This window comes from Elephas maximus, chromosome 4 (genome assembly GCF_024166365.1).
Source record: "Elephas maximus indicus isolate mEleMax1 chromosome 4, mEleMax1 primary haplotype, whole genome shotgun sequence".
NCBI lineage: Eukaryota > Metazoa > Chordata > Mammalia > Proboscidea > Elephantidae > Elephas > Elephas maximus.
In genome coordinates, this window is record NC_064822.1 from 161,793,829 (window position 1) to 161,816,321 (window position 22,493).

General features: G+C 38.4%; 1 protein-coding gene across 1 annotated transcript in view; it reads right to left on the bottom strand.

Moving 5' to 3' along the window:
- CDK17 (cyclin dependent kinase 17) overlaps positions 1–21,547 on the bottom strand; it is a 108,554-nt gene extending 87,007 nt beyond the window's left edge. The window contains exon 1 of the mRNA XM_049884118.1: positions 21,459–21,547. The gene's annotated coding sequence lies outside the window, so the exon portion shown is untranslated. The remainder of the gene's footprint in view (positions 1–21,458) is intronic.
- Between the last annotated feature and the right edge of the window lie 946 nt (positions 21,548–22,493).

Below are 22,493 nucleotides of genomic sequence, written 5' to 3' on the forward strand. Positions count from 1 at the left end.
ATGTGAAATCTGGACAGTGAATAAGGAAGGCAGAAGAAGAATTGATGCCTTAGAATTATGATGGTGATGAAGAATATATGAATATACCGTGGACTGCCAGAAGAACTAACAAATCTGTCTTGGAAGAAGTACAAAGAGAATGCTCCTTAGAAGCAAGGATGGCAAGGCTTCTTCTCGCATACTTTGGACTTATGTCAGGAGGGACCAGTCCTTGGAGAAGGACATTATGCTCACTAAAGGAGAGAGTCAGCAAAAAGAAAGATCCTCAACAAGATGGACTGACGCAGCGGCTACAACAATGAGATCAAGCATAGCAACAACGACCATGAGGATGGTGCAGGGCAGGACCAGGCTGTGTTTTGTTCTGTTGTACATGGGGTCACTATGAGTTGGAACCCATCTGACAGCACCCAACAACAACTGGAATTAATTGGATTCTAGTTAATCAAAGACTGACTATACAAGCCTAGATTCTCTTTCTTGCTTCATTACTGCTCACTACCTGTTCAGTTTTGATCCTCAAAAGCTGAGGATATTCCTACATTTAATTAACATGTGTAGGGAAATATTAATTACATACAACTTTGGCACTAGTGATGAGAGGTTTACAGAATACAGGAAGTCTACTTTGTGTAACAGAAATTAAGAAAAAGGGTTTTGGAGTAGGCTTAAAAAAAGGCTTAACCAAGGTTTAAACCCTGATTCCTCCATATAGATGTTGAGAGGAATACTAAGCATGACACTGAGAAAGTCAACTTTAGTTTCCTCTTTGGAGAAAGGAACTAACAGCTACCTTAAAAGGATGTGAGATTTAAATTAGAATGTGTTATGAATTGAATCATGTTCCCCCAAGATATGGTGACTTCTTAACCCCAGTACCTGTGAATGTAACTTTGTTTGGGAAAACAGGTTTTTTTCTTTGTAGATGTTATCAGTTACAAAGTCATACTGGAGTACAGTAGGTTCTAATAGCTTCTGACTAAAAAAAAAACCAAACCCAACCCATTGCCACTGAGTCGATTCCAACTCATAGCGACTCCTCATGGGAGAAGAACTGCTCCATAGCGTTTCCAAGGAGCACCTGATGGATTTGAACTGCTGACCTTTTGGTTAGCAGCCATAGTTTCTAACCACTACGCCACCAGGGTTTCCTAGTATCTTCTAAAGGGGAAAATAAACATGGAACAGACAAGATGAGTCACACAGAGGGGGGTGACACCATGTGAGGATCCAGCTACAAGCCAAGGAATGCCAAGAAATTCCTGAAGCTACAAGATGCTGAAAGAGACAAGGAAGGATCCTCCCCTAGAGATGACAGAGAGCTAGCATAGCCCTGCCGGTGCCCTGAATTCAGACTTTTAGTCTCCAGAACTGTAAGACAATACATTTCTTTAAAGCCACCCACTTGGCCGTATTTTGTTATAGCGGCTGTAGGAAACTGAAACAAATGTATATATGTATTGTGCCTAGCATACAGTAGGCATTCAACAGATGTTAGCTGCTCTACTGTACGTTCCCAAATTATAAATACTGAATATGTGTACTGCATATAAAAATTTCAGGCTGTATACTACTGACTCCCTCTTTCTCCAACCACAGCCAAAGGAAGAGGTTAAGTAACTTTTATGGGGTAACCTGGGAGCCAAATTGGTAAAATTATTTCTAAGAAAATATTCTCAATTTCAAATAACCAACCCGCAAACAGAATTTCCCAGTAGACAACGCTTGTGTGAATGATGTCGTGACAGACTTAATAGTTCTGTAAACAGACTATATTTTGTAAACTCACAGAAAAAATGTCAAGTGAAAATTCATCCCTGGGGTCAACATGTCTTCCTCCACCATGGCGTATAAGGACTTCCATGTTCTGACCGCTACCTTTCAGTCACATCTCCAGAAATCACTCTCAGTGACTGCCTCAGAATGACCTCAAGGAAATTATTTGTAATTCCTGATCCCTTAAGGAGTTTTACTCAGGCCTCTCTGCTTGCACATATGCATCCCTCTACAAGGAAAAACTAGACCCTGCTCTTCTTCATTCCATACTTTGGTAAGGTCCTCCTCCTTTAAAAATTCTACTCAAATTTCCTATCTTCCTAGAACCTCAAGGCCCAGTGAAGAGTAGGGAAAGGGAGGAACTAACTTACTTCTCCATTGAAGTAAAATTAAGTTAGCTCAGACAAGCTGAATAACAGTCAAGTAGTAAGCTTAAGGAGCCCTGGTGGTACAGTGGTTAAGTGTTTGGCTGCTAACCAAAAGGTCCACAATTTGAATCCACCAGCTGTTCCTTGGAAACCCTATGGGGCAGTTATGCTCTTTCCTATAGGGTGGCTATGAGCCAGGACTGACTTGACGGCAACGGGTTTTTTGGTTTTAGCAAGCTTAAGGGCAGGTAACAGGTCATGTGAGACAACACCCATCAAAAAGAAATGAAGCAGCACAACAAAGCAACTCAGAGCTGCAGCCACTCCAAAGACAGAAAGCAAGAGTAAGGTCCATATGCTCGAGCCTATTGCTATGCACAATTATGTATCATGCACTCCGTATCTATACCACTGCAGAGTCATGCAACAATGCAATTTTGATCAACAAATTTAAAGTGATCAGGCCTCAACATTGGTCAACAATCCTAAAACAATCCTATATTTCTTTGCTAAGCTTGATCTCCCAATCCCCCCAGTATCTATTTCACTATCCACTAACCACCCTTCCCCTAACCTATCACCATGATCCCCACACATACACACTTCAAGAAAAAGACAGAAGCCTTCAGGTGGAAATTTCCTCAAGTCCCCTATACCAATATCTTCACCTCTCTTTCCCTATTATTACAGGAGTTTCACCACTCCTTCGTCATCCTAAAAACACTTTTCTTGGCTTCCCTGGCTTTCTTCCAATCTCTCTGGCCACTCCTTTGCAAGATTCCGTTCCACCCCAACACAAACACACACACACACCAGCATGACCATTAAGTATTAGAACTCTAAAGGCCCAAGCATTTTTCTTCTCACTCTGTTTCCTCCTCAGGCAAGCTCATCCATGCTTTTGGCTCCAATGGCATCTACACAATAACTCCCAAACCTCTATCTCTGATCTTGGCCTCTTTTCTGAACTGCAGACTCATATATCCAACCGCCTACTTGGGTGTCTCAAAGGCAACTTAATCTTCAAAGTCAGGCCTCATTCCTCAGGGTAAAAAGTTCAACGTCAAATTCCTCACCTGGAGAATGTATTAAGTCTTTGTAGATGAGCATAAGTATTAGACTTTTTATAAATACATTTCAAGTTTATTGCGGTTCAGAAGAGGCACTGAGAACTGAAACCATCTACACTACAGTTTATGTTCTATATTCACATACTATTTGGCTGTCTTCATTAACATGACTTTACTATTCCAGGAAACTCTTGCCCAGGAAGATAAAAAGTTGCACATAACTTCATTGTTTATTTCAGGAACTTCCCAAAAAACCCATATAAACGAACATATGACTATTCAAACTTCCAACAAACAGCCACAATGATTGTTTATTCTCCAAGACTCTTTGAAAACCTCACCTCAAAACCCCTGCCTTGCTGTGTCCATCAATCATAGACTATTATATCATGATCCTTATCTAATATAAGAAATCTTGGTGGCACAATGGTTAAGCACTCGCTCTGTGGGATAAAGATGCAGCAGTCTGCTTCCATAAACATTACAGCCTTGGAAACCCTATGGGCCAGTTCTACTCTGTCCTATAGGGTCACTATGATTTGGAACTGACTCCAATACAACGGGCTTACCTAATTCTAAACAACTCCCCACATTAAAATACCTGCCTTAAACCAGACAGCAAACCTTTAGTACCCTAACTTTGCTCTTCCTCCTTTCCTCTTGTTTCCCCCTCAACTGCAGGTGCTACCAAGACTCTATAAAGGTGGTACTGTCCTTTACTGCTGTAAGCAATGAACTCTATAGGTTATTTCTGGTGGTATTTTCCAGGAGCCAACATTCAACAGCACTACCTGATATCTCACCAAGTGTCAGTTAAATTTCAGTTCATCAATACTTGTTTCATCAGGAGTGTGGGGAAAATACGAATAGCTTTATTTAATGTTAATGATAAATAATCACTCTACATCAGGGCTTCACAATGGTTTGGTTCAAACCCCTGGTGAGAATCTACATTTTTAACAAATTCCCTGCTGAGAATTTGCATTTCCACCCCAGATACACTAAACTAGAATCCTGTTACAGTTTAACAGGATCTCCAGGTGATTCTTATGTATAACTTCCTGGGAATTTGTCCAAACTCCTGCTCTACATTAAAGAAAAAAAATTTTTCTTAGGCAGCATAAACTAACAGTTTCTTAATGATTTAAAACAGCTAATTGGCCCACTAATTAAACTTATAAAGAACAGCAAATAAACCTGTTGACCCATTGCCGTCGAATCAGTTCCGACTCACAGTGACCCTTATAGGCCAGAGTAGAACTGGCCATACGGTTTCCAAGGAATGGCTGGTGGATTCCAACTGCCGACATTTTGGTTAGCAGCCAAGCTCTCAACCACTGTGCCATCAGGGCTCCGTAGCAAATAAAAAGATTACTAGTATCAGAGACGGCCATAAAACCTGTGAGGTGTTCTAAGGAAGGTGGCAGATAGATAAGTTTAATAATCTAGGAGAATTAGGGTAAGAAAAAATGGAATATATCAGTAATTTAAAACACTAGTAAAGGGCAGAAAGAAAAAATACTGCTAAATATACTATAATTTTACAGTGAAAAGAAACTTTGCAAGAGTTCTCAATACTATAAGGTCATTTTTAAATCATGACTTGGTATTAAGACACAATGAAATGTTTAATACGTCTTCCATTAAATTGAGACTTCTTGTCAATATGTCTACCAAGGGTAAATGCATAAGGAATTTCCTTTACTACAAATCATTCAAAGGACCTAGGAGGCCACTGGCATGTTTATGCAGGAGTAGTTTGAAAGAAAAAATAAGTCATTTAAAAATGCATCAAAGATTAGGAGGATGTGAAATATTCAAATTTTTTGGACTTAAATGTAAAAAAAGAAACTAGCTGAAAATATGGATGAATCTCTTTATAATCTTGGAGTGATGGAGACTTTTCTAGCTATATTTCAAAATCAAGAAATATAAAAGAAAAAGTTTTATCATCATATAAAAATTGAAAGAGTTTTACATAAAAAAAAAAAAAACTATGAACAATTTCAGGAAAAAATACAGTGAAACCCGTGAGATGCAAAGTGTCAGCAGTTCAAATCCACCACCTGCTCCTTGGAAACCCTATGGGACAGTTCTACTCTGTCCTATAAGGTTGCTATGAGTCAGAACTGACTCAACAGCAACTTTTTTTTTTTTTTTTAATGGGCTCATGGACATTATTTTACACTTTGAGTTATGATCCAGTATTACTTTATTTTGTTGCTCAAATTTTCCAGTATTGGCCATTGGAACTCTTTCAGCTGGCTCCTGTGTCCCTTTGACATACTCACATTCATTGTGTCTTTTGTTTGTTTATTTCCTTTCTTTCTGGCACCACATAGAGGTACCAGGTTTCTTTTGTATAGTCATTCCCTGTCCCAGTCCTAGGATCAGCCAAGGAGCCCTGATTCCTTTTACTGGAAAATGGTATTAGAAACCAAGATCTGGGCAGTAGGTGTGCTTGTTGCTACTGGGGTGTCACTGCTTTGAGGCCCTCTCAGTTGACAGAGCAAGGAAATAAACATGTATATAGAAGTATTTATCTTTTGATCATCGTTCTCAGAATCTAAACTATATGAAGTCTTATATGCATATAACACTTGGGCATTGTAATAGCAAAAGATAGAGAATAATCCATACAGGACCAACTGACTAAACTGTGGTACATCCACATAATGAAGTACTATGCAGCTATTAAAAATAAAGGTCTTTATCTAGATATGGAAAGACCTCCATCCATCCACCCATATACATATATATGCTTGTATTTGCAAAAAGCAACACCGGAAGGATAAACAGGATACTAAAAGAAATGGTTACCTATAAGGTATGTGAAGAAAAACAGGGAGCCAAGAGCAAAGCAGAAAATAAGACTTTTCTTCGTATATTTTCTGTTTTTTCAGTTTAATCACACTTATTCAAAAATGAGTTTTTTTTTTTTTTTAAATTTTAAACACCTAAAAAAAAAAAAAAGATGGATCTGAAAGGTTCAAATACTAAGAAAGGGAAAAAAAAAATATTCATTTCAGAAGGGTAAATACCATGAGACAAGGTTCTACTTTGGGACAGTTATGTACCAAAAATTCGTTGTAAGCTTTAGGAAAACAGAAGTACTTTAAAGTCAAATTTAGCTGAATTCAAAGTATGAAATAAACTATAGCTGCTAAATTTAGCCTATTCTCAGGACTTGTATATCCGTTTAACTGAATTACTATTAAATGGCTAGTGTTGTATGATCATCAAAATTAGTGGGAGATGAAGTCTAAAGAACTGCAAAATCATTTGTAGAGGCAGAATTAAGATTTTTATTCTTCATTGGTATGTTGATATCCATACCTAAATAAAAGGATCTATCATTTCTCTAGTCTATTCATCCACTCTTCATATCTCTTATTTCCCCAACAAAATGGTGAAACCAATTTGTAACATACAGAAACATTTCATCATTGGAAGACAAAAATGACAAAAGGGTTTGAAATTAAATACACATTGCCAAGTGTTCCTAAGAGACGGTAAAACTATTTTCATGTCTCTGAGGTGAACCAAACCAGAAAAAAAGGGAACAAGTAGCTCTTTTTTAGCATTCCCAATGTAGAAAGCTCCTCCCTGTCGCTGCTTCCAAAACGTCAACATATCATCACAAAAGTTGTCCACTTAACTTTCAGTAGCTTGTTTTCAGCTATTTACAAAACTTTTCCAATGGCTTCATTTTAGACAAGATGATACACTGTCTAAAAAATGTCCAACAACTCAACTCTACAGATGAACAAAATCCAAACTCCTTACGGGGATTCTGGGGATAAGTAAGTCCTATCTACCTCTTTGATTTCATCTCCTACCACTCCCTCAAAAGCAATCTCTTTTTCTGTCACATAGAAATACTCATTAGACTGGCAGAAAATAACAATTTTTTTAAAGGAATGTAAAAACTTTTTCATAGCTCCTTTGTACATACTGTTCTTTTATCCTAGGAAGTGTTTCCCTTCTCTTCCCTGTACTTGTAGAGCTGTTATCTTTAACAGCACCCCCCTCCCCCCAAGAAACCCATATAATATCCTTGTCTAAATGTTACTTCCTCCTCCTTCTCTTCAGGACAACCACAGCCCACCTCTGGTGACAGGATGAAAAAGGTGATAAAATTTACCATAAGCTATCTAATCTTTTACTGAAATGTTCTTCACATGATATAACCTGGATAATGGGTAAGAGGAAGTCTATCTCAATTCTTGATGCAACTCTTGTAGACCTGCTAGAGTATCTAGGGTTCAAGTTTTATAGTGGGGAGACCAGTTTTGGGGAGAAGAAAAATGGACACTTCTACAACAGGGAGCTGAAAGAGCCAAATGCAATCTTCAACGGATATACTTTCCCCATCCCCACGTCTACTTTTTTTCTTTTTGGCCCGTTGTTTATAAAAGTGGAATAAAAACATGCATATAAAAATATCAAAATTATTGGGAGGAAAAAAATTGAGTGTCTTGCCATAAAAACCAGAAATCAAACCTGTTGCTGTCGAGTCCATTTCGATTCATAGCGATCCTAGAGGACAGAGTAGAACTGCCCCATAGGGTTTCTGCAGAGCGGCTGGTGAATTCAAATTGCTGACCTTTTGGTTAGTTAGCAGCCAAGCTCTCAACCACTGCACCACAAGGGCTCTGTGTCTGGCCATACCAGATGTGAAGATATATTATAAGGCACTGATAATTAAAATAAGCTAGAACTGGTATAAGAATAGATGGATAGCTAAAACAAAGAATCTCAGGTTAAAAAAATTTTTTAAAAACCACCTTATATGTAACAATTTGATATGTAACAAAGAAAATATCGCAAAATAATGAAAATCAACATCCCAGCAATGAAAGAAATGTAAATAAAAGCAAGTTATAGAGAGTAAAATTTTAAATATTAGTGCCCTAAATACAGTTGTTTACTAGTAGCACTGGTACAACAGGTATTACCAGAAAAAAAGGTTCTTTGATGTGGGAATTCCAATTCTGGATATCTATCAACCCTGAGGAAACGTAAAATGTGAAGAGAAAAAAATTTTATGTTCAAGTTTGTCACAATAAAATTTAAAACAGCAAAAAAAAAAAAAAATCAAAGTAACATTTCTAAACCAGTATAAAATGGTTAAACCTCTTTTGAAGGACTGATGCAACCACTGAATATGATAGCCACTAAAATGATACGTACCCAGAATGATTTGGTACCTCAAAAATGTTGTTGCATTACAAAAAAATCTTTAAAAAAATTTAAAACTCTGTGTGTACATGAGAAAGGAAAAAGGGATTATTTGAAGACGGTAACTATTTGATTAGGGAATTTAGATTATGATCCATTTTCTACATTACTATATATTTTAGATGTTTTAAATAATTTTCAAAAAGAAATAATAATTGAGATTATACAGACAAAAGCGACAGTAAGACACCAGTAATAAACAGAGAAAAAAAAAAACATCCAATAAAAGGGTTAAAAACCAGATTGGAACAGAAGACTTTTGTATATAACTTATGAAAACCCCCAAAATATAATAAAAATAGAAAGCTAAAATTAAAATGTTAGAAAAACTAAGATAATGATGTCCTTGTTGTTGTTGTTACGTGCCATCGAGTCAGTTCAACTCATAGTGATCCTACGTATATAACAGGATGAAACACTGAACCGTCCTGTGCCATTCTCACAATCACTGCTATGATTGAGGCCACTGTTGCAGCCACTGTGTTAATCCATCTCATTGGGGGTTTTCCTCTTTCAATGACCCTCTACCAAGTATGATGTCTTTCTTCAAGGAAAGGTCCCTCCTAATAACACGTCCAAAGTAAATGAGACGAAGTCTCACCACCCTCAATTCTAAAGAGCAGTCTGGCTGTACTTCTTCCAGAATAGGTTTGTTAGTTCTTCTGGCAATCCATGGCACATTCAATATTCTTCACCAACACCATATTCAAAGGCATCAATTCTTCTTCGGTCTTCCTTATTCACTGTCCCTAATGAAAGAAAGTTTTAATTGCTTTACCTTTACTTGAAATTTAATTAATATATGAGTGGTTCCTTCCCTTAATACTGTGGTAAACCTTAAAACAGTGTTTATAAAACTCAGAGCCTGGAACGGTTCAAAAACCCAAACCTAAAGATTCTGATTCAGTTGTTCTGAGACAGAAATTGAGATCATACGTGCACATGCGCATGTACAAGCAGTATCTTTTTCTTTTTTTTTTAAATCAGCTAAGGTGCTTCTGAAGTCTAAACATAGAAAAATAAGGTAATGAACAAAACTATAATAAACAGTAAACATCCAAGCTCAATACTTTCTTTTGATGGATGTTATATGACCCGGTTATTCTAGTTTGACTTCAGAAAAGCTTGAGAGTTACATAAAAGAGTCATTTAAGAAAGAAAGCAAATATTGTCTAGATGGTTAAGATGTCAAATGTGGTACAGCACAGGACTAAAGAAGCGGAACACAATGGTTACAGGAAAAAGTTGGCTGGCCCTAAGGAAAAGCTTATCAACGTGCTTATCAAAAGATTATGACATCTTTATTCCTGACTGCCATTAGATAAGAAATAAGGAATACCCTCTTTTATATATGTAGTCCACTGGTCTATTCATTTTCTCCCCAATACATCTGAGGGATGCAACAACTACCCATTAGTAACATTGACTGACTCACTACCACAGTGATTCTCACACTGGGTGGGAGTAGAGAGGTGTATTAGAAAATCCAGGATGTAAGCATAGTTTAAAAAGCTACAGAGATCATTTGATTCACATGCCCTTGTGAATCACTAATTTAAATATTCATCAACCTGAAATCAGCTAAACAATTCTAGTATCATTACTAATAGTTCTTCCCATTATATTAAAGAGTAATTATGAAAATAATTGCGAAGTGAGTGCTCACTAGGTACAAGATACTTTTTCAATGTGCTTTATATGCATTATTTCACTTAATTCCCAAAACCCTATGAAGTAGGTTCTGTTATTTTCCAGTATTATAGAAGAAACTGACCCTTAAGAGTTTAAGTAATTAGCTCAAGATCTTATGATTATTAGTTATTACTAAAGTAGTTTTTACAGAAAAAAATATGCTAAAATTCTAATTTTTATGTAATAAAAACTAAAATTTCCAAAACTGCATCTTCTAAATAATAATTTCTTTTTTAGTAAAATAGTCATACTAAAAACCAAGAACAAGAATTTTAGCATTTAAAGAAAAAGGATAACATTTTTTCAGATTTGAAAAGTACATATTAAATGCCAAGTTTAAAAAAAAAAGACAAAGGATTAATGAAAATACTATAAAATAATTTTAGATACTCTTCCCAAAAATTATACCTACAATTAAAAATGTTTCAACCATTTTATAGCTTTTGGGAAGAAAAGAGAGCAGAAGAAGATGGAAATTTCCATAAAAACCTAAGATGGAAATTTCCATAATATTTGGAGAAGGGAAGGAAAAACAAAAATCCATGCTCACAAATTTATGGGCATAAATTACTTCAAAATACAATGCTGACTCCACTGTTACTGAAGTGATAAAATATAGGTGAATAAATCATGATATTGAAAATTTATCTGATACAGATAATTTTAATGTTGCAGTTTCTAGGTGGCACAAATGGTTAATTGCTCAACTACTAGATGAAAGATTAGCCGTTCGAACCCACCCAGAGGCACCTCAGAAGACAGGCCTGGCAATCTACTTCTGAAAGGTTACAGCCTTAAAAACCCTAGGGAGCAGTTCTACTATGCATACATGGTGTCTTAGTTATATAGTGCTGCTATAATAGAAATACCACAAGTGGATGGCTTTAACAAACATGTTCCCTCCCTGTCTAGTAGGCTAGAAGTCTGAATTCAGTACACCAGCTCCAGGTGAAGGCTTTCTCTATTGGCTCTGGGGGAAGGTCCTCGTTACCAACCTTCCCCTTGTCTAGGAGCTTTTCAGCGCAGAGACCCCAGGTCCACAGGATGCACTCCCCTCTGGTTCTTCATTCTTGGTGGCATGAGGTCCCTCTGTCTCTCTGCTTGCTTTTCTCTTTTATATCTCAAAAGAGATTAACTCAAGATACAACCGAATATTGCAGATTGAGTCTTGCCTCATTAACATAACTGCTTCTAATCTTGCCTTGTTAATATTATAGAAGTAGGATTTACAACACATAAGAAAACCACATCAGGTGACAAAATGGTAGAAAACCACACAATACTGGGAATCATGGCCTAGCCAAGTTGACATACATTTTGGTGGCACATAATTCAATCCATAACACACGGGATCACCATGAGTCAGAAGCAACTTGACTCGACAACAGTAACAACAGCATGTAAGTATGAGGAATATGAAAAAGCACCAAGTCTCAAAAATTGCAAAAATCACTTTTAAACGTCACATCTCCAACAAGATGTTATCAAGTCATAATCTCTAATTGATTTCTAAAACCATCCAATCTAGTATTTATATAACACACCTACTACAGCAGAAGTATAGTTTAAAACTCAAAATGTCTTTAATTTAAAAAGTAGGCCATAAAGCAGTGTGTTTTTTTATGCTTTAATTTTTAATTTTAATTACGGTACTGCCACTGGAAAAAAAGCTCCTGGTCAACTATTTATATAAAATATCAGGGTAGCAAGAATGGCATTAAAGCAGTGTTCTATTCTTTTGAGTGCAATTCTGTACTTTATGTTAGTAAGCACATTTAAATGTAGTACTACACAGCTAAAGAACTTATTTCATCAAGCTGAAATTCATCAGCTAAACCAAATTTTAGTCTTGATATTTCCAATGTGTTTAGACTTTAGAAATGGGTGTTTTCTTCTCATATGAATATTGTAATGTTCTATTTCCAATTTGTCTAAAAGACTTACAATCTTCAAAGGCTACATCGCTTTTCTCTCTATTTTCACTAACAAGTTAGTACAGCTCACATGTAATTTAAAAAACTCACAAAATGTCAAGTTATTTCCCCTCCAAGCTGGCCTACAAACTGCTTCCAGATCACTCTCACACAAACACCACCTACGTCATATAGCTCCCATAATCAAAACCTTTGATGGCTTTTTATTTTCTACTACATTTTATCAAAACTTATTCTCGACTCCTAAACCATGACTCATGTGACACTAATTTATTAATTCAGTATTGTTTCTCCCAATCCCATCACTTCATTCGTTCAGTTGAATAATACACAATTGGGGGGAATACGGGAAAACAAAAAAAAAAAGCAGTCTTTCTTGAGCACAAAGCCATTCAAAAGAGGGAGATTTGTAAATAATTAATTACAATACAATGTTTTAAGTGCTATGTTGTTATTGTTGTGTGCAGCTGAGTTGATTGTGACTCACAGCTACGCTACTGGAAAGAGCAGAACTGCCCCCATAGAGTTTCCTAGGCTGCAGTCTTTAAGGGAACAAATCACCAGATCTTTTCACACGCTGAGCCACTGGATGGGTTCAAACCACTGACCTTTCAGTTAGCAGCCAAGTGCTTAACCACTGCACCACCAGGGCTCCTTGTTAAGTGCTAGAGTAGACATAAATATTGTATTAGCAGGACCATTATAACTCTGCTGGAGTGTATCAAAGACGACTTTGGAGGAAATGACAACTGGCCTTAAAATGAGAATTTCAACTAAAACCAAAAAACTGTTAGAAGAAAACATAGGGAGTAAAGCTTTGGAATCTAGTATTTGACAAAAATATGAGCAACAAAAGACAAAACAGATAAACTGGACTTCACCAAAATAAAAAAACTTTTGTGCATCAAAAGACCTTATCAAAAAAGTGAGGAGAAAACCTATACAGAATTGTAGAAGGCATTTGGGAATCACACAGCTGATAAGGGTTTAATATCTAGACTATATAAAGAACTCCTCCTATCAATCAATAATAAAAAAAAAAAATAACCCAATCAAGACATGGGCAACGAACTTGAATAGACACTTCTCCAGAGAAGACATATGAATGGCTAGTAATAGACGTTCATGCCGTTAGTCATTAGGAAAAAGGTAATCAAAATCATGAGTTATCCTTCACCCTATTAGGATGGTTATTATCAGAAAAACAGAAAATGTGTTGGAGAGGAGGTGGAACAATTGGAATCCTCATCCATTGCTGGTGGAAACGTAAAATGGTGCTAAATGGCAAAGCCACTGTGGAAAACAGTTTGATGGTTCCTCAAAAAGTTAAACATAGAATTACCATCCCACCTGCCATAGGATCCAGCTATTCCACTCCTATGTTTACACCCAAAAGACTTGAAAGCAGGCTCAAAAATACCTGTAATGTTCATTGCAGCATTATTCACAATAGCCAAAAGGTAGAAACAACCCAAGTGTTCATTAACAGATAAATGAATAAACAGAATGTGGTATATATTCATACAATGGAACATTATTCAGCCATAAAGAAAAATGAAATACCTGCTACAACATAGATGAACCTGGAAAACATTATGCTGAACTAAATCAGGCATGAAAGGACAAACACTGTATGAACCCACTTATATGAAATATTTAGAACAGGCAAATCCATAGGACCAAAGTTTATTAGTGGTTACTAGGGGTTGGGAGGAGGGAAAATGGAGAATTATTGCTTACAGGATACTGAGTTTCTGTTAAGAGTGATGAAGAACACTTGGTTATGGACTGTGGTGATGGCTGTATAACACAGTGAGTGTAATTAATGTCACAAAATTGTACACTTAAAAGTGGTTAAAATGGCAAATGTTTAGTTATATATATTTTACAATAAGAAAACATTTTAAATAATAATTTCTCTCCAAATAAATGTCACAGCATTGTAATATCAACACACCAGTTTTCTCATCATTGTACCCTAGCACCTGCCACAGTGCCTAGTACAGGCACTAGGCAGGCACTCGAAGATGGATGGGAGGGAGGGAGGGATGGTGGGCGGGTGGGCGGGTGGACAGGTGGACGATGGGTAAAAAGACAGAAAAGAAAGAAGGGAGGAGGAAGGGAAAGAGAAAGGAGAATGGTCAGATTAAAATGCGGCAAAACAGGAAGCTGTAATTTAGATGAGACGTTCCAAAATCCTGGCCTGAGAAATGACAACAGGAAAAAATAAATCTAAAAGGTAATTTAGGAAGTAAATTTAAAAGGATTTGATATGGTTGACCAGACTGAGGGAAGGGAAACACAAAAGAAAAGCTTAAGACACTGTCAAAATTTTTGGCTCCAGTGACTGGGCAGATAGTAATGCCGTTCACTGTGATTAGAAACAGAGGTGGGAATAATAAAAGAGCTCAGTTTAGGTAAGGACCACTAAGAGTCAATATCTGAGAGGTAGCTAAAATGGAACGCAGAAAAATGTGGATGAGAAACAAAGATGTAGAGATCATCAGCACAAGTGCTACTGAGTCGGCTCTGACTCACAGCGACTTTGTGTATAACATAACAAAGCATTGCCAGGTCCTGCACCATCTTCATGATTATCTGAGTACATTGTTTTGGCTTTTGTGTCAATCCATCTCATTGAGAGTTTTCCTCATTTTCACTGAACCTTTACTTTACCATACATGATGTTCTTTTCCAGGGACTGGTCTTTCCTGATGATGTGTCCAAAGAAAGCAAGCCAAAGTCTAGCCGCCCTTGCTTCTAAGGAGCCTTATACATAGCAACATCAGCATATAGGTGATGAGAAAAACCCAAGACACTAGTTGTCATGGGGTTGATTCCAACTCATGGCAACCCCACATGTGTCAGAGTAGAACTGTGCTCCATACGGTTTTCAATGGCTGAAATTTTTCTGAAGTAAATCACCAGGTCTTTCTTCTGAGGCCTGGTAGACTCGAACCTCCAATCTTTTGGTTACCAGGTAAGGACAGTTAACAATTTGCACCACGCAGGAACTCTAGATGATGAGAAGCCCGAAATATGGATGAGACTGCCCAGGGGACATGTAAAACACAAGAAGGGGGCCATCGACAGAATGTTCCAGGCAACCAATGTTGCTGATATTTCACACGTTATAATACTGCCCCAGACAACTAAGCTTTTTGAGGGCAAGGGCCACATTTAATTAAATGTTTCTAAAACATACAATGACTACTATAATGCTGAGGACATAATCACTTCAAAAGTACTTAGTAATTATACCCCAAATTGAAAAATCAGATTTCTTTTAAAAAGCTGTAAATAAAGGATTAAAAAAAAAAAAAAACCACTTCTTTAAAATAACTCAAGAAATAGAACAGGCTCAAGAAGCTAAACTCTGCTTCAGGAATCCAAAATTTACTTCAGAATCATTGAGAAGCTTCCTTTTTTTTTTACCAGAAGTAGCAGTATAAATCAGTAATGTAAAACATTAAAATCTGGAACCATATTATACTTTAATAAAAAGTTTACTTTTAAAATAATACCAAAAAATAGGTATTAACCAATTTAAAGAAAAATCTCCCTAAAGTTGGAGTGATAAGAGCTTTCAACGTCATTACCTGGTAATTTCTCACACATTAAGATCAATTTTTACCTATTTTAGTTTATATTATTGAACATAATTAACACATACAAAAAATAAATATCAACCATCAATTTCAGGATAGTATAATTAAGCATTTACCTTCAGATGACCAAAATGAGTAACTAAATTAGGATAAAGCCTAAGAAAAATTATCCTTGGGTCTTTTGCCCATTGTTTATAAAACATAAGCACAAAATTTAGAGTATTCTTGAAAGTATTTACATTAACGAGTGCATGAAAGGAAACAAAAATGTGTTATTAATAGGCAGATAAAATCTCTTTTATTAACCTTTATGCAACAGAAGAAGACAAATTTCTTTTCATCATTTTTCACTTCAATGGACCACCTTCAGGTAAAGTCAATAACATCTGCTGTTCTTTAAATATAAACAATTATTAATTTGTACTTTCTTATACCATAAGGGTCAATTTTCAATGTAAAAAGTTATTACAAAAATGTACAATCTGGTCTGATATTTCCATTTTTCAGTGATATACAGTCACATATAATAAAAGCACAAAATCAAATTTTATACCTTACTAAATTAAAAATAAAAAAAGTTTTTTTTTATACTTTTTAATCTACCTCAAGAAAAAATTTTCACCCATTACTAAAGCAACATACATCTTGACTGTCTTTCCTTTGATGGCATGTGCTCAAATAATGCAAACTAATTCTAACACATGTAAAATCAAAATAAGTAAATATATAAGTAAAAGTACTGTAAGTATACTCGCACCACAAGGCTAAGTATACATATTTTTTCTTTCCTTTATACACAAAGAACTACAATAAATCAATAACTAAAAATAAATCTAAAAACATTTTTAATATCGTTTAGTACCCCGCTTTAATTCATTTTGATCGATAACTATGTCCTAACTTTAATCTTTTTATTTAGTTCTTTTTTTTATGTAGTAAAACTAACTTGATGGGATTTAAATCTAATTTTGGTAAGTTTTTCCGATTTACCACTATTTACAGAACTCTATAAAAACCAAACCAAACCCGTTGGCATTGAGTCGATTCCAACTCATATAGACCTCTATTAAAAAAAAAAAAAAAAAAAAAACGTTGCCATGGAGTCAATTCTGACTCATTGCAGCCCTATACACAGAGTAGAACTGCCCCACAGAGATTCCAAGGAGCACCTGGTAGATTCGAACTGCCAATCTTTTGGTTAGCAGCCATAACACTTAAGGAATACATCACCAGGGTTTCCTTACAGACCTCTATAGCAGAGATTAACACTAACTTATTACAATACCATCACCATGGAGGCAGTGCAACATAGCAGTCTGAATGCTAAACTGGAATCTCAGCTTCACCATAGTGGCAGGACCCTGGAAACAATTACTTAACCTTATCAGAAGCCTCTGTTTCCTCATTTGAAAAACAGGCACAATACCTACAGAGGAGCTTATTGTGAGGATGTAACAAAATAACAGGTAGCACAGCGCCCCCATAGGAGCTAATTAGGGTTAATTTCTTCCACACAGCTAATATAAAAAATAGTTTAAAAGAAGATTTTGGAGAGCAAGATAATTTTTGCATCATTCCAATATGCTGTGGATCTGTAAATGTGTCTCCACAAATACAGTATTCAGTATCATATGTTACTACAGAGCATAATAACATCATTTATGGCAGACACCCCACCTATTACATTAATTGGTAGATGTCTATTGATTTTCCAAGTTGGCCAATAGGAAGAGGAAACAGGCTAGGATAGGTAAAGCTACACTGGGATATAGCCAATACATTTTTCTGGCCCTTGGCAATTCCTCTTGTGCAAGTATCAGTTGTAACAAACTAAAAAGTCTGGGGTCAAAATAATGACAAAGAATCCACTAATGACAATAAGAATTCTTGGCTTAATACCGTTAACTATTTCATAGAAATTTAAAAACAAAACGAACAACAACAACAACAAAAAATACCAGTCTAACAGGCACTCTCCCCACCAAATTCAAAGAAACTGCCAAATACGGTTGGTTGAATGCTAGTCAGCTATACCATGTTTTTTTATTGTAGGTATTTTTTTTATCTTACAAATACTATTTAAAGCACGGTTTTAAATGCCATAAACCTATTGCTTATTTTCAGTATTTAAAATGCAAAATACCATAACCACATTATAAAATGCACTTTAAATAATTATTTCCTATTAAACAGTTTAAGCAATAATTACCTATTTAAAATTCAAAGAACCTAAAACTACTCTTTCTTCACACGTATGAAAAGAGACAATTTTTAAAATAGATAAAATACTCTAAAGAATATTTTAATGCTGGGTTTAACATATAATGTTTTTCTTCAATAGAGCAATAAATTCATTAAATAATTATCCGCCACAGAAGCATAAAGCTATGTAAAAGAATGTCAGGATATGATGCTATAATTACATACATACAAAGACTCGGAAGCAGCAATAAAGACTCAAAATGCAATGCCTTATAAATATTCAGTACTATTAGACCATAACAAAGATGACAACAGAGCAAAAAATTCATATTTGCAGATAGTTTTGTTTTTTGAAATTAAGGGACATCATCATCTCGCTTTTCAGTATCTATCTCAGTTGCCATTACCGCTCTCATTGTTCACAATAAAACATTTGTATTGTTTTTCAGTTAGTATTATTTCACCAGTGAAGAGAAAACATATTGCTGAAAATAAGAAAAAGAACAAAAGCCTTGACAGAGCAAAGAAATGATTTTATATGCCATCTTTTCCCACCATAATTATAGCAATGAACCAATATCTGAAACCTAAACCTATCAACAAATATGTATAGTACTATTAAAACTGTTTGGTCAACATTGCTTTGCTTCAGAGCAAAGAAAATTTACTTTTCTACTTTTTGTAAAACAAATGACTTATTAGAACACAATTCCTGGTGTACAAAGCTACCACACATTGAATGAATTCCATCAATTCCGTCTTTTCTTACTATGTACCTCTCTTTTCCTCTCTTCATTTCCTCCAGATAACCAGAATACATATGGCAGGCTATAAAAAACCCAGTGCCGTGCTACACTATTTCAAATACCTAACACTGAAAGTTACTTATATTGGGCCTGAATCCAAGAATGAGAATAAATTAAACATTTTATGGAAGATACTTAGTAATAAACAAATCATGACACTATTAACAAGACTTTCATTCTACATTTACTTTTTTTTTCCTAATTGTGGAAATGAAAATTCATAAAATACAGAAATGTATTTTTTAATCACCCGTAAACCCCTCCAGAAACGTTTGTTAACGTTTTAGTAGATTTCCTTCCACCGAGACTTAAATTTTGCCGACCCCACGGCACCTAACACCAGTTGGACCTAATAAAAATGCAGAAAAAAATCAATGTATCCTCAATATGGTCTTTCAATAAATGTTATACAAAACACTGATTATTAATATAACTTGTTAGTTTCACAAAGTCTCTAAAATATGTTTTAAGTGGTGGGAGTGGGGTAGGGAGCCCCATAAATCAGAGAATCATCCCTAAACTGAAATCCCTTCCACAAACAATTTTCATATTGTCAACCTTTTAACGGCAGCAAACCACAAGAGATGGCTGTACTTATGGGGTATGAACATTAACATCCCTACGTCAAATAAGCTTTAGGGTTTTTGTTTCAATTCATATTTCAATAATGTGTATTTACTTTCACTGTGTTACTTGCTTAGATGCTGTGGAGTCAATTTTCAACTTATAGTGACTCCATGTGACAGAGGAGAACTGCCTCAGGAATTTCTAAACTGTAACCTTTAGGGGAGCCTACTGCCAGGTCTTTCTGCTCCGGAGCTGCTGAGTGGGTTCGAAACATCAATCTTTGTTCTGCTACCAGGGCTCCTTTATTTTCATTATAAAATGATAAAATAACTAATTATATTTGACTAGTAACTTTAAAGCAGCTTAAATTCAAAGACTCAACAATTTTCTTTGAAGCCCTGCATTCAAACTGTCAGTACTCTGGCCTACGAGGTGGTTTAACAGATAAAAATGATAACTCTTTTTATGTTCCAATATTCTCTTGTAACTTTCCAAGAAATATATATAAAGAATATTCCTTAAATACAGCCACATTTTTTGTCTTTTGTACCAACCCATTGTTTATGGACGTAAGCAGATGAAATGGCTTCATCAACAAAGCAGCACCCCAATATGCAATCAATAAACCAACTCCTTACACTCAAGAGTACAAAACAAAACCAACGTTATTACCTCTAGCAAATTTTTTTTCTTAAAATTTGATTTAACCTTATTTCTAGCTTCAAGGGAGACTCTGTTCTACTCCAGGTATCGAAGGTCTTAAAATCTCATTCATTTGCTTTTGCCCAGTGGTTTACAAAATAAATCGAAAATACAGTAACCCAGATTTATGACTTTGGCCTTCTTACACAGCGTCTTAAAAAATTTTTTTTAATTCTTTCAACAAAGCCTAAAAAAAGGAACAGCAAAGTTTGAGGAAAGAATTGTCCGTCTTTAAGTCCAGCATTTCCTGATAAGTGACAGACGGTCTGACTGCCAGGAATACACTTTACTGACCCTACGAATGGCCAAGGCTCAAAATAAAATTTGCCACTTTATACCTTGAAAATTAATTTGCCTAAGAGGTGATAAAACGCAGCCAATGTTATGTTTTCGGTGGACATATAAAGGAGGACCTCCACAGATTTCAGCTAAACGCCTTTGCTATGTTTGCAGAAGAAAAGCTAATTGTTAATGGCCATGTGACATTATAGATCTCAGAAAGGAAAGGGTGGGAGGAAGAGAGAGGAGTTCAAGGCAGTTCAGGGTCAGAACTAGCTCAGGCATCCTGTCATTAGCAAACGTTCCCAAAGCTGATGGCAAAATACTGCTTACCCGAAAAAGAGTGGGCGAAAAGTAGGGGGAGAATGAGAGTCAATGTGGCAGTGTGGGGGTGATGGGAGGGAGGGAACCTGGAGCTATCCAGCTGAGTTGGGGAGCAAAAGCATCGGACACAAAAACGCTGAGAAAAGCAACTGCGACGGAGACAATACTTGGCAGCCCCCAATTTTCCCCTCCCATGGGCCCTCTGGGTTTCCCACATTCCCTCCACCTCCGCTGTTGATCAAAACTCGGGGGTGTGACCCGCCAGCGGGAGCCTGCCCTGATCTTTGTCTCGGCCCGGTCCCCACGCGAGGGCTCCTCCTCCTCCTCCCCCGCGCTTTCCACCCGTGCACCACCCCGCCGTCTCCGAGCCGCTCGAAGCGCCGCGGCCGCCGCCTCCTCGCTCGCCTCTCGGGGATCTGCACCCCTTCCTTCCCCTCCGGGGCGCGGAGGGGGCAGCGTCGCCCGCATCTCCAGCTCCGCCCCAGCCGAGGGGACCTTTGTGTCTCGGGGGACTTTCTACCTCTTCCCCCTCCTCCTCCTCACGGGGACTTCGGTCTCCCCTGGAGACCGAAGCGACAGCAAGCACCGGGGGCGTCGGCAGCTGGAGGCGCCTCCCGGGAAGGAGCCCGTCAGACACCCCCAACCCACCCACCCCAAGCCCGGAAATGCCTGGGCGACCCGGGGACCGCGCTGGACCCGAGGGACCACAGACACACGGAGACCTCTGCGCCGCACCTCACACTCTCAACTTCTAGCCTGGCCTGTGCCTTCCGTCCACCGCCGGGCACCCGCCCTGGCCCGCCCTCCCGCGAGCCCTCCAGTCCCTCCCCGCCCGGGGTCAGCCCGACAGCAGGGGAAAGCCCCGCGCGGTGGCCGGCCGCGAACTCACCACCAAGTGCGGGGGCCGAGTCCCCAGGCAAGGCAGGGCGCGAAGGGAAAGCGGCTTCGCTGACGCCCGCCGCGACCGGATGCAGGTCCGGGTCCCCGCGGCCGGCCGAGCCGAGGCGCCTCCGAGGCGCAGGCCTCGGCCGTCGCCGCCTTCCGGCTCTCGCCGAGGGGCCGGGGCCTCCGGGAGGGGCCGGGAGTCCCTCACGCGTCACCAAGCCCCCTGGTCAACATGGCTCCCGGGCCGCCGAGCCGCGCGGGCGGCCCACTGATCCCCTCGGAGAAGCCGGGGCGGGAGCGAAGCGGCCGCAGAGGCACCACTCCGGGCTGAGGTGGCCCGGCCAGACGCGGGCTGCTTCTCCCTGGGCTCCGGGGCCGGACGGTGGAGAGCCGAGGAGACCGCGGGCAGCTGCTTCGCTAGCTGCGTGAGCGTCGCTTTCTCGCTCGGTGACTGCGGATTGACGCCTCCGCTTGTTCCCCGGAGGAGAGCGAGCGAGACAGAAAAAAGACTTTTATTAAAATGCTCCAACCAGCGGCGACGGAGAAAGGCGAGCCGGCCGCCCAAGCTTTCCCCACCCCCGCCTGCGCTGCTTGCCGGGGGCAGCGCGACCCCTGCCGGCGGCGGCGGCGGGGGCGGGGCCGGCGAGCCGGGGGCGGAGCCTGGGGCCGGGCGGGGCCGGGCGGGGTATCCCCGGGAAACCCCCCCGCCCTGAGGACTGGGCCTCAGTCTCCCCCGCCTCGCTTCTGAAGCGGCGGGAGGCGTGAGGAGACCCTACAGGAGTGAGTAAATTAAGCAGTGTCTGTCCCCAGAGACTGGAAAAGAAATTACCTGAATAATTCAGTCCCTTCATCTCCCCCACACCCCCACACAAAACAAAAAACTCTTGCTAAAATTATCCAACTAAATACTGTAAAACGTATCAATGCCACGGTTTTCAAATGGGCTTTCTGGAGAGTTGATGTCCAAGGACTCACACTTAAGTAAATTGATTGCTGTAACTTTTCTCCTGTATTGTTTGTGAATGGGTGGGTACCAATA